At 41.9% G+C, this 13,005-nt stretch overlaps 1 protein-coding gene and 1 long non-coding RNA gene across 11 annotated transcripts in view; one reads left to right on the top strand and one right to left on the bottom strand.

Annotated features, from left to right (window-relative positions):
* Positions 1-13,005, bottom strand: part of LOC133168388 (RNA-binding protein Musashi homolog 2) — a 201,697-nt gene that overhangs the window by 67,856 nt on the left and 120,836 nt on the right. The window lies entirely within an intron of this gene.
* LOC133168390 (uncharacterized) lies at positions 7,023-10,796 on the top strand. The gene is made up of 2 exons (XR_009718201.1): positions 7,023-7,360; positions 10,422-10,796. It is a non-coding gene; the product is annotated as an uncharacterized LOC133168390 (long non-coding RNA).

The following is a 13,005-nucleotide window of genomic DNA, read 5'->3' as shown; positions in this document are numbered from 1 at the left end:
GTCCTATTTGCAAAAGAGGAACCGGCGCAAACGGGAAACAGTTAGTGGATAAAGCAGCAAGAGAAACTGAAAGGAGATGAGTTTCTTTTCAAAGAGACCGAGGCCAGACGATGAAATCAAACTAACTCTGCTGGAGATTTCACAGCAAACACAGCGCCGGTCTAACTGGCATGCTCCACGGGAAACACCGTCAAATTATTACCATGGGATGTCAGATGGGGTAAGATGAGGCAAAATCTACTGAGTGTGAAAATCATCATCGAGTCACTACACGAGCTGTGACAAAAATGCAGTCTTGACAAGATGATCATGCTCACTTTTGTTTTATATATCTTTATTTTTACATTTTTTTTATAGAAAGTGTATATTTTCTTTCTGTCCCCCCATGACAATAAACAAAGTCTCCTCCTTCACATCTTGTGAATGTGTGAGATGATTAAACACGGACAACATTTAATCTAATGAGATCTTAAGAGACTGAGCGTCATTTTCCACCGAGGCACGTGTACGCCAAGCTGCAGTGGGGAGAGCACAGCGCACAATTGTTCAAGTGGTGGTGGGGGGCTGAGGGAACGCTGATGACGACAGGCAGGAACAGGAGGAAGATTCTTCTACTGCTCACCCCACCTTCATGCCAGCGCACGGAGCACTTTTGACAACCAACAAATCAACCGCCAGGAGTAATTTGTCACAGAGGGCTGTGGGAGGAGGGAACCGAGTCTGGGGGGGGAAAGGCAGGGAGCTGTATCTGAGGGCAACGTGCAAGAGGAAAAAGGTGGAAATGAAAGGAGAGGGAGCGAGCGAGACAGAAAAAGTGACAGGGGGAGAGGTTAGCGCGCATGGCCCCTGTCGCCACACTCCTTCCAGCAGCTACAGGCAGCTCCTCCATCAACTGACAGGACATTTTCTCCTGCACCATTCTATCCACTTGGGTCAGGCCAGAGCCACATCAACACAGATACACACCAGCCGGGCCTTTCTACACATGACTGGATGTGTTTTAAAGAACAATGAGATGCTTTGCTGTGGTTGAAACTGTACAACATGTCTCCCCCTCCCCCCATCCTTGGTTCAGCACACATCATTTAAGTCGCTCCCCTAAGCATTCACTAAACTTCCAGACCTGCCGTTGTGGCTGTGCGATGCTGCGCATCCCATTTTCCACACCATACAGACAATAACAAGCACAAAATAGCACCAATTGTCTTGACGTGTTGCGTCCCTTTCCCTCCATTGAACATGACATGAGGATGACCTCCACAAGACTATTAAAGAGTGTCAGCCCTGACAGACGCAAAAGAGAGAGGTGTCATCACGCTCACAATGAAACGCCTCCTTGCAGCTTAAACAGTAGGCTGGAAATGGAAACAAAGCGTAGTCGTCTGATAGGATGGGTAATAATAGGTGTTGCGGGGCCGTCGGCTGAAGCTACGACTGCGCCCGCGTCACATTTATTAGCTGAAGCTTGGCCTCGCTTGACGCCTTGACTTTCGCAGCCTTTTTCCAGCTTCATCAGTCGTAGCGCAATCGGGGCGTGTTTATTTCACTCAAATTAGCTCTGCGATGAATCATCTCTCTGTTAAGTAAGTTGGCTAACACTTATGATAAGGTCAAATTTGTTTGCTATCCTTGTTTCAAATTTCATCACTGAGAAACAGAAGCTTACTATTTTTTTTTGCACTTGAATATTATACATTACAACAAACTACCGTTTTTTTCCATGTATAATGCGCCCCCATGTATAATAAGCACCCTAAAAATGGCATGTTGATGCTGGAAAAAAGCCTGTACCCATGTATAATACGCACCCAAATTTTGACTCCTACTTAAGTCCGTAAACGTAAAATTATTTCAGAAAAAAGATCATCTTTGGGAACAACCGGATGTTATTCTGCCGGTCAGTATCACTAGGCATGCGCAAGCAAACTCGATAGCGAAGAAATGTTTTAGATTTGTGTAGGGTACATTGTGACAGCAAACAAGCAGGTGATCGAGCAAGCGTCTGATACGAGAGCATTTTTGTACCCATGTATAATGCGCACCCCAGATTTTAGGACAATAAATTAGTTAAATTTTGCGCATTATACATGGAAAAAAACGGTATCTTGTACCTCAAGCAATACTTGCAAAACTGGATATATTTTTCTTTGTTTCTGCATTAAAGCCCAAGGGATGTAGAGCTGCATCAAAGGTAATTTAGGTCTGTATGTATCTGGCTCATTGTGGGCCTGTGCATTGACATCTTTGTGGATAGTCTCAAAAGTTGTGATAGAGTTGTGAGGCTATCAGATAGTACACTTCTTTTCTAAACTTTAAATGATATGTTTTTATTTTTATGTTTAACCCCCCGACATGGAGGCTTGCAAATACTTTGGTATTTGATCAACTGCACCAATTATGTGGAGTGAATTGGGAATTGCTTAGCCTGTCATTTTCTCCTAAAGTCTTGTGAATCAAAGTTTTAATCAGCCTGCACACAGACACCAAGATCTACCAATATGTCTGCAAACTACCTGCGGTCTCAATTGATCCTCCTCTCCTTCTCCTCATTGAATATTCAGCAATAATTGTGCATGATCAAACCCTCACCTGTCCAATCAGCAGGCAGAGCAGCGCAAGCTTCTGAAGTGAACTGTTGGTGTGCATGCCCTGGTGTTTAAAGTCCCTTTTTTCAGCCCGGCAGAGAAGCAGACATCCACGGCACAGTTTGATGCCTTTGATCAGTATTTCCGTATGCAATTACTACAGATCGAGAGCCCCGAGGATTAATCCCCTGTTTAATACGGCTAATGCCATGAACTCTCCAAGACCAAAGGACACGTGATAAGAAATTACATACTGAGGTATGGAAGCCTACTAAAACTACCGTTTTTTTCCATGTATAATGCGCAAAATTTAACTAATTTATTGTCCTAAAGTCTGGGGTGCGCATTATACATGGGTACAATTTTTTTTTTCAATTTTTCTTTTTTTAATAAAATCATGGTACAACAATTTTTGAAGAAAATCTTGTCACGGATGGAGTGTGGAAAGGAGCAGGGCAACCAAGTGCAGCTTGGACCAGGGTTCATTGGAGGAACTCAAAACACGGACTTGGTAAACTAACATAACTCTCTAACAAAACCAACAACAGGACTGACCGACAAAGACGTGGAACAAAAAGACAGGGTGACATTACCAAACACAGGAACAGAAACCTGTGTTATTGTCAAATATTGTTTGTTTTTTAATCTCCATCGCGGACTGGACGTCATACGGAGGCAGTATCACTGCGCATGCGCACTATGGATCCGATGCGAATCGTCCTCTTCTCTTCTTGACTGACAATGAATGTGATAGTTTAATACAATCAGCAAATAACAAAATGCGTATTACGGGTAATATTTTATTTCACAACACTTTGCCTTGTTCCTTTCGTCTCTGCTGTTCACTTCAAACACGCTCCATACGAACGCAATGCTCTCGTATCAGACGCTTGCTCGATCACCTGTCACAATGTACCCTACACAAATCCGAAACATTTGTTGCGGCTCCGAGTCACGACGAGGGGCAAGTTTTGGTTTCCAAGGGTGTTTTTATTCCTCTTCAACTTCTCTCCCATACAGAGCCGCCTTTTTCACATGTCCGCACGTCACTTTCCTCTTTTCATTTTAACCTAACTGATCGCGGTGGTGCCTTTACGGGCAGTCGGAGAAATCAACGCCAACTAAAAAAATACATCCAGCCTAGTTAAGACCATACCAAAGACTATAAAAATGGGACCCATTGCCTCCCTGCTTGGCACTCAGCACTAAGGGTTGGAATTGGGGGGTTAGACCACCAAATGTTTCCCGAGCGCGGCGCCCATCTCCCCCAGGGGATGGATCAAAATCACACGGGTATGGGTCAAATGCAGAGGACAAGTTTCACCACACCCAGATGCGTGTGTGACGATCATTGGGACTAAAAAAAAAAAAGAAAAAAAGAAAAAAAAAATTTGGGGTGCGTGTTATACATGGGTACAGGCTTTTTTCCAGCATCGACATGCCATTTTTAGGGTGCGTATTATACATGGGGGCGCATTATACATGGAAAAAAACAGTAATACTGCTACTACTAATAAAAGTCAGCAAGTCAGTAAGCGTAAGCACATCTTGCAAGCAAAAATACAATGAAAATATAACACAAATACAAGAAGATGTGATGATGTAGGTGTGCAAATTGCCTCTTTTAAATTTGACCAATATAATTCTAATTTTGGACTGCAAGGTCAACAACATCAACACTCAGTTGGCTGAGACATCAGGGTGATGATTATGTGTAGGTGGCTTGTAAAAGCATTAGGTGATGGAAGGATTGGCCTAAAGTCATTTTAAGAGCAGAGCTTTGCACATGCTGGCATACTTGATCAGTTAACATAAAGTTAAGTTAACATAAAAAAAAAAGTAAATTTACTTGTGCAGTCAGTCTTTTTTTTATCCATGTCTCTGTGATGTTTATTCATGATTAGAACAAACTTAAACTGGGTAATAGAGTCTAGGGCAGGGGTGGGCAAACTTTTTGACTCGCGGGCCGAACTGGGTTCTAAATTTGGACCGGAGGGCCGGACCAGGAGCAGATGGACGTGGGCGTTGTGTGAAGTCATATAAGCGACCTGTAAAGGTCATTGCATAAAAGATCTTGGCCTTTAGTAGGTAGTAAAGCATGGATATTCCAAACATTTTTTTTGAAAACAAATAAATTTATTAACAGCATTAAAAAAATAATAATTCACTAAAAAACTGCTATCAGTGATTCTCATAAAGTACGACACTGTTATTATGAATAACAATCTCCATCACTTCAGTGCCTGCAGGTCAGATTAATGAAAGATGTTTATCCTATGAGATCACATCAAACGGCAAACATTCTGACCAAATATATCATCTTGAAGAATCGGTGAAAGCATACATCCAAATAAAGTAATCAAAACAGCAACACGATGAGGGGTATCTGAAAATCAGAGCAGAGTTTTAACTCGAAAACACCTGGTAACAGAGGTGAGGAAACGGGAAACACCTCCTTAAAGTAAGCCTTAAGAACTTTACAGGTTAAGATTAGTCGCAAATAGGTGGTGCATCAATGTCCTTGAACATCCTGCATTGTTTGAAAATGAGAATGGTCGCTAGTTTCAATCCCTGCTATGTGTACAAATCATATTCAAAATGCATTTTTTTACAATAAACTTGAGAGCCTCCCGTTCATTTTCAGTGGGAACAGTGTTGTTGGTCTCCCTTTTTTGCTAGTGCGTCATAGTCTGGAGTAAAATTTGTTGTGGCAATTCTTAGGCGAGATCCGAGGTGTTGGTCCGTTTACCTTGATCTGTGACGGGTTGATGTTGATGTGGCTGAACGTCACGTCGCGTACGTCGAGCCAAATTGGCCGCTCTCTTTTAACATTCGGCACTCACTTCTTTTTTTCGGGCCACTCATTTTAATGGAAGGATTCCAGGGGAAGGTTTGTGGGTGGCTTTAGCGCAAAACTGCATCTGGAAGCTCAACGCGCGAATTATAAGAATGCTGTCGTCAAAGCCCACGCTCTAAATTCGGGACTGATACGAATAGAACGAGAGTGCGCCAAGTCCGTACTACCGAGTACGTACACGCACTTGTGAGTGTACACAGAGCTTTCTGACACGGCTTCCGGTAGTAAATGCGCAGGCGAGCGCTTCGCCATCTACTGGGAAAACGCAGTCATTGCAGGCAAAATGACCCAAAAAAAAAAAGTTTAATAATACAATTTGTTCAGGGTTGGCGGGCCGGATTAAACGGTCCCGCGGGCCGGATGTGGCCCGCGGGCCGTAGTTTGCCCACCCCTGGTCTAGGGTCACAAAAACAAACAAGATTGGCTCCTCGGTTCACTTTTTAATTTTGTGACTCTGTTAATAAACTGAAATGTTTGCAAAATTAAATGTTCGAAAACCAACATTTTTTTACCATGGAAACACAATTATCCATTCCAGGCCCAGCACAAAGTTACATTTATGTTATCTTTGTCAATAATGTCAATGTGTTCTGTTCCAAATCACATTTTATGACTGTATTCTTTGTCATCTTTGGTACTAAATATAGCTAGCATAGCTAACGTTACTTAAACCAACCACTATTTTCAGAAAACCTAACCTGATTGACATCATTTGTTTTTGTCATCTACTGGTTAAAGAGGTGAGAAATGTTTGCTTCCATTAAAGTCCAATATGTGTGCTTTTGTTGCATTTCTTTCACAGCAATTTGGCTCAGCATGCATGCTGAGGAAACTAGTTTGTCTGCGCCTCTAAGTAGGTCAGCTTTTCAGAGTTGGCCATCAATTTCGACTGTCCTACTTTAAAAGGTGCCCCGCCTGGATATAGACACAAACATTTGTATTACATGGAAAAACTCAAACCTTGCAGCATCGTCTTTATTTACATTGTTCTTGCAGATCTTCATATTAGCATTAGCTTTGCCTAATCGTACGGGTGACAGCAACTATTGTTCAACACCCATTTAAGCTGCTAATGCATTCTGAGCTGCAGTGGTAGCATGAATGTGCATCGAAATAGCAACGTGGTGTGTGCATCTGGGAAATGAGTATCTCTCTGCTGACTTCTATATACGTACTTTTAAAAAAAGATTTCCCTACTGATAAAAGAGCCTCATTAGTGCCAAACAATATAGAGTATGTCCAAGAGTTTATTTCTGTCTGCTGTATGATCAGAGGACTGCGAGCCCTAACTGAAAGGAAGCAATTAGCCGTGGAGAAGGTGACCACGTACTACCTCTTTGCTCCCTGGCACCCAGACAGCAAACTAAAAGCAAGTGGACTTAAAGGGCTAAGGGGAGCACTTGGCAATGTGAGCCAATTCACTTTTAATAAACAAGATGAGAAGACGTTGCTCTTGTCACGGCCCTCCCCTGCCTGTTGTGGGAGGTTTCCCATGGTAGGCAGGGGTGGGGCCACCTGAGTGGTGGCACCTGAGCTTATAAATTGTTTGTGCTGTGCTCTTTCACTCTCTCTGCTCTCTCCCCTACAGGTAACATGTTTGGGTTTGTCTTCAGTTCATTTTGTTATATCTGCTTTACACAGGAAAACAACTTCACATCCACCCAGTCATTCACATTTATCCACTACATACACAACTGACTCCTACTCACAGTTACATACGTTGCATTTATTTTGTTATTGAACTATTTTTAGTATTTGTGAAATAAACCATTTTGATTGGCCTGAGCCGTTTGAGTTATTTTCCCCACAGTTTGTGTTGTGACTTGCTGTTGAGCCAGGCTTGTGACACTCTTCCCGAGCCACACCAAAGTAAAGAAGTGAAAGCCAATGAAGCGTCAGCCACAAGGGAACTTTGGAGGTAAGGTTAAACGTGATCGAAAAGAATGGCCCGAAAATGATTTCATTGCCTATTTCTAGAAAGTTTGTGCCTAGACAAGACCAGTCACGTTCTGTGGCCGCACAGTTAAGGACCCTTGCATTCGACCAAGTATCATGAGATGAGGACGGTTTTGACCGCAAGAGAATGCTTCATTTAAGAATGTCAGCCTCCTTTGTGCCAAGCAGTAGTCCAGGCCCAATAGATGTCCCCATTTCTATCACATGCGGTGACAACCAATGGCGGGGAAGAGTGCCAGCATTAGGTCAGGACAGAAGTCTTTTTCTCTCTGAAAGCCTTTCAGACCCTCTGATGAATTTCTTTTGAGGTGAAGCAATGAGGGACTTTGGTGAAATGAAACAGACGCAGCTTTTGTATTTTGTGATCATTTTATATACATTAGATATTGCAGCCGTTTCATTAAACTTGATTAGCATTTCTTGCTCCACAAGAATGTGGAAAGTTTGCTCGGGAATAATAGGTGGTGAATAGGGGTGTAAATCGCGGGTTTTGTCACGATACAATATTATATCGATACAAAGAACCACGATATATTTGCCGATTGCTAAGCCTGCTGTGATTCATTCACGATATAGTGCTCTACGATCGATATGGAACAACATCCTGATTTATAACAATTCATACGCAAAATCAACAAGGTACTGCAAACTATTTAGGAAATTACAAAGTGCTTCCAAACGAATGATTTGAAGCCCAAAGGGGAGCGAATTTGCCCGTCTTCTTGGACACTAGCCATAGCACCAGCCCAGAAACCGTGTAGTTGTCGGCTCCCCTTTCACGTGCCTGCTCTGCTCACAACACAACACAACACGCCGCGCACTGCTCCCGGACAGAGGAAGCAAGCAACAATGAACTGGATTTCAAAATAACGTCGCGTCTAATATCCGTGGTCAAAAACGGGCGATATAGATCGATGTTTACGTTTTGCATCGATGCCAACAAATCGTAGAGCATTATATCGATTAATCGATGTGTATAGATGAATCGTTACACCCCTAGTGGTGAATGTGTGAAGGCAGTGATGGTAAAAGATTACAGCAAAGGTTTGCATAAGATGACTTTAGAGACTGAATGGTGAAATGTAGCTAACTCGAGACAGTCTTTGAAAGACCAGCAATTAGATGTGAAGTCGCTACACGTCAATTAGGTCTATATTTTTATTGAGCTGACGCAGTGACGCACATTTAGCAGAAATGGCTTTTAGTGAGCTTCCAGATGAAAATCTCCCAAGTGTGTACATAGCTCATGTTTCACTTGAATGCAGAAGAAAAATCACGACAGTTGCAGCTAGTCTGTCCTCTTAAGAATAACTCACATCATGACATTACCCCATCAAGCACGGCGTGCTGATGTCACTTTAACCCCAGCGACCCTCACGATCAGAGCATGCTCAGCCGCTGTCTCAGCTGGACCGCGACTTTTCATAAACGCACACACTTGTCAGGAATAGCACCGTGGTTCACTCAGCCTGTTTTTTTTCTACAGTCAAAATAGCACGACATCTTAGGAATTCAACAATACCCTTTCATCCGTGACTTTGGGCAGTCATTAGAAGAGATGAAAAAGCGTCTTGGACGATCATTATCATCTTGCTTTACGTAGGAGTACATCCGAGATGAAAATATTTGTCTTCATTGACAAAAAAAAACAAAGCGCTGCACAAGCAAAATGGTGCATTCAGGCTACTTTTACAATGTCTGGAACCTGCAAACCAACGGCATGCTTGTCACATGAATACTTTTTCTTCGATTACATTCCTTGATGTTTTTCAGTTCATGAGGAGTCGGGATCAAAACTACGATTCGGTTTCAATTGCCCAGCCATAACGACCAGTTCGGTTATCAAATAAAACTTACACTACAGTGCTTAGAGCCGCACACGCAAACACGCGTTAAATCCCACTCGTGCTGCGCTTGGGGAACTGAAATGCCTATGCCTCTGCGTTTACCGTAATTCTCGGACTATAAGTCGCTCCGGAGTATAAGTCGCACCAGTCATAAAATGCCCAAAAATGTGAAAAAAAACCACAAGTCGCTCTGGAGTATAAGTCGCATTTTGGGGGGCAATTTATTCGACAAAATCAAACGCCAAGAACATACATGAACGAGCAACAACAGGCTAAACGATACGGTATGCTAACGTGACAAACAAACGAGGAGCTGAGAACGGGCCTGACGTAACATTCAGTTATTATAAAAAAAGTATTACATAAATAACACGTTTATAAAACCATCTGTCACTCCAATTCATTAAATCCATCGATCGTCCATTGTCAACAATGCCGTGTGCCGCGCCGCAGTTCAAATTATTCCACAGGCCCATACAACGATATATAAACTATATTTTAAATAACTATCTCATAAACAACAATATTATCAAACCATTTGTGTCACTCCAAATCAATAAATCCATCGATCGAATTTCTCGTCCTTTATGTCATCCTGGTGACAGAGGACATGTCCAGAGCGCTTTAAAGTGTTAATTACTTTTTGATTTTTTCTCTCTATTTTTCATGTTTTGAATATGTTCAAGATAAAGATATCAAAGCATGTGAAGTGATCAACTATACTAAAAGTAACATGTGAAGTGGTCAACAATACTTGTAAGTAAGTGATGTGTTAATGATCAAGTAAAAATTCGTGAAAAAAAACATATGTCGCTCCCGAGTATAAGTCGCCCCCCCACCCAAACTATGAAAAAAAAACGCGACTTATAGTCCGAAAATTACGGTAGTTTCTCTCTGAAGTTTTCAAGCGAGGGGGAGGTCAATTCAATCTCAAAGCTGACATCTGCGGTGAGTTCGAAATGAGTAGATTTAATCCTGCGCAACAGGCCCGAGCAAAACAGCAGCGGAAACTCTCCAACGCTCTTACAGTCCATGTTAGCACCTTCAATAGTGCCACTGGTAGCTCGTCACTGCCCAGATGATTGGCATGAGCGCGGTATTGGAGAGAGCTTCAAAAGCAGATGATGCACGGCCTTCTCCTCTGGCTAAACTTCCTGTATTTGGCCTTTGGCGAAGGGGTGGATCAATCCGGCAGGCAGCGTGACTCTGGACCCCCACTACCTAGAGGATGCGCTTTGAACAATCTGGCTAGGGTCATTCTCCCTGCGCTTCATCATCTTAAAGGTCAGACAATCCAAATAGCTTGGAAGACACTTCAGTTGCAGAATTGCCATGAACCCACAGCTGACCATGAAGAGCGTCTCCACCGGGCTTCCAGAGAGGTCACAAAAACAGCGGTCATGTTAAGCATGGGATTGTGTGCATTGCAGTTCTTAATTTATGACACAGAGTGGCGCTGCTCTAAGCAGGCAATCACTTGAGACTTGGAGGCGTGGTGTCACAACAATGTACCAGGCACACTGGGAAGGAAAAATAAATCACTCAAGTCGAGAGAGTGTGACTGTTTAATATGCACTCCAAAGATGCCTTGTGATATCTGTGGCCCTTTTTTTTTTCTTTTCTATTTACGCTGCCATGCATATCTGAATTGGGCCACTTAAGAGCAAAAAAAAAAAAAAAGGGAATTGTGTCACTTGAACCATGCAGTGTAATTCTTGCCATAATTGTAAGTCAAATGTACATGTAATTACACAATTTAAAATAATGATTTTGCTATTTAATTGGAATTGGGCCCTTGGACCCAAAGTATAAATCCAGCCAATGTTTCGCACTAAAGTTGCAGGAATAATATGCGCTGAGGAAATAGCAGAATCCAATAGCTTCAGTTTGAAATCTCTATTTTTACTTGACATGTAACAAGAATGGCTGATAGACACATGGGACATGACAATGTATTGTGTGATGAGTTCTTTCATTTGATGGGTCTTAATAATGACGCAATTTTTATGACATTTGGCTTTTTATAACATTTGGCTCAACTCACTGTCAGACAAATTTAAATATTGCTTTCCTGGTCTGGTTATTTTGTATTGGTGCACTTGTATGTGTTGTGATGCAGGCTTCATGATGGAAATAGCGACAGAAATAAATTCAAGGTCAACTGCTGGTTCCACTCTAGCGAGAAAACGTACTTCGAAGCTTAATGACAAATGATAGGCAAAGATAAAACTGGAAATTCAATTCTGCCATTTAGTAGAATTGAACTTTACTCACTTTATAATTGACATAGTATACATTAAATGTAATTAAGTTAGTATTCATCGGTGATGGTAATGAAAATGGCATAGTAAAAAGATCAAATCTAAGTCTCGAATACAGACCTGTCTAATTCATACTATAATTTATTAGTAGTTTCAGCAATTGAGCTTGCGCAATATCAGATGATTATGTACAACACACAACAGTTACTTTCACTTGCTTTTTACATAATCCACAACTGTAACAGATGGCGGAGCATGCTCTTGTGTTGCATTGGAGCATAACGTTTAATTACTCATTGTCAACCTTTTTATGATTATTGCAACCCACGGACGTCAGCTCTATCATGGTGAAATTAGGTGAACAAAATAAATGTATCTCTTCTCTCAAACTTGAGGAACGGACTGTAGCTTTCAAACAGAAGAACTGTGCCCCAGTGTTATCACCCATTAAGCAACAGATATTTGAACACAAAAGGTGGAGCAACACCTGCAGACAATAAAAGAACACTATTAGCTGTGTATTCTATCCTCTAAGAGGAATGCTTCCTGAGGAGCTGAACTAGTCTGCAGTAGTAAACAGTATGGAATAATAATTGGAATGATTTTGGTTAACTTTATGATAGAACCATTTATTTCCATCATGTAGCATGTAGCGCACAAATAGGGCGCTTTGCTACTGCAAATAGAGAAAAAGCTAAGCTGCATGTAATTACGAGACTTGCACCTTTTCAGAAAAGTATGTCTGCTTCAAAAGATGAAAAAGCTTTTCATTTGGATAAAATGATTGTGCACACCTGATCTCTGCCACTCCGAGCAGAGATCAGGTGTGCATCGATCCGTTTACATAGTTAAACCGTCAAGATGCATTCAAAACTCAGGATGCTCTTTCCAGATGTGACAAAACCTTGAAATCTGCCAAGCAGAATTTTTTTTTTTTATGCTTGCTGCATGCAAAATCACATGGAAGATGACTGTCTCTTTTCTTGTGTTGGAAGGGGAGACAAAATACAAGTTACCGTTTTTTTCCGTGTATAGTGCGCAAAATTTAACTAATTTATTGTCCTAAAATCTGGGGTGCGCCTTATACATGAGTACAAAAAAATTTTTAATTTTTTTTTTTTTAATTTATTTTTTTTTTTTTTTTTTTAAGTCCCAATGATCGTCACACACGCAGGGAGGCAATGGGTCCCATTTTTATAGTCTTTGGTATGGTCTTAACTAGGCTGGATGTAATTTTTTTCGTTGGCGTTGATTTCTCCGACTGCCCGTAAACGCACCACCGCGCTCCGTGCGCGCACGGGAAAGACGCGTGCGGACGTGAAAAAGGCGGCTCTGTATGGGAGAGACGTTGAAGAGGAATAAAAACACCCTTGGAAACCAAAACTTGCCCCTCGTCGTGACTCGGAGCCGCAACAAATGTTTCGGATTTGTGTAGGGTACATTGTGACAGACAGCAAACGAGCAGGTGATCGAGCAAGCGTCTGATACGAGAGCATTGC

This window comes from Syngnathus typhle, linkage group LG15 (assembly GCF_033458585.1).
Source record: "Syngnathus typhle isolate RoL2023-S1 ecotype Sweden linkage group LG15, RoL_Styp_1.0, whole genome shotgun sequence".
NCBI lineage: Eukaryota > Metazoa > Chordata > Actinopteri > Syngnathiformes > Syngnathidae > Syngnathus > Syngnathus typhle.
Note: the sequence above shows the minus strand (reverse complement) of the source record. Positions and strands in the feature narration are given on the sequence as shown.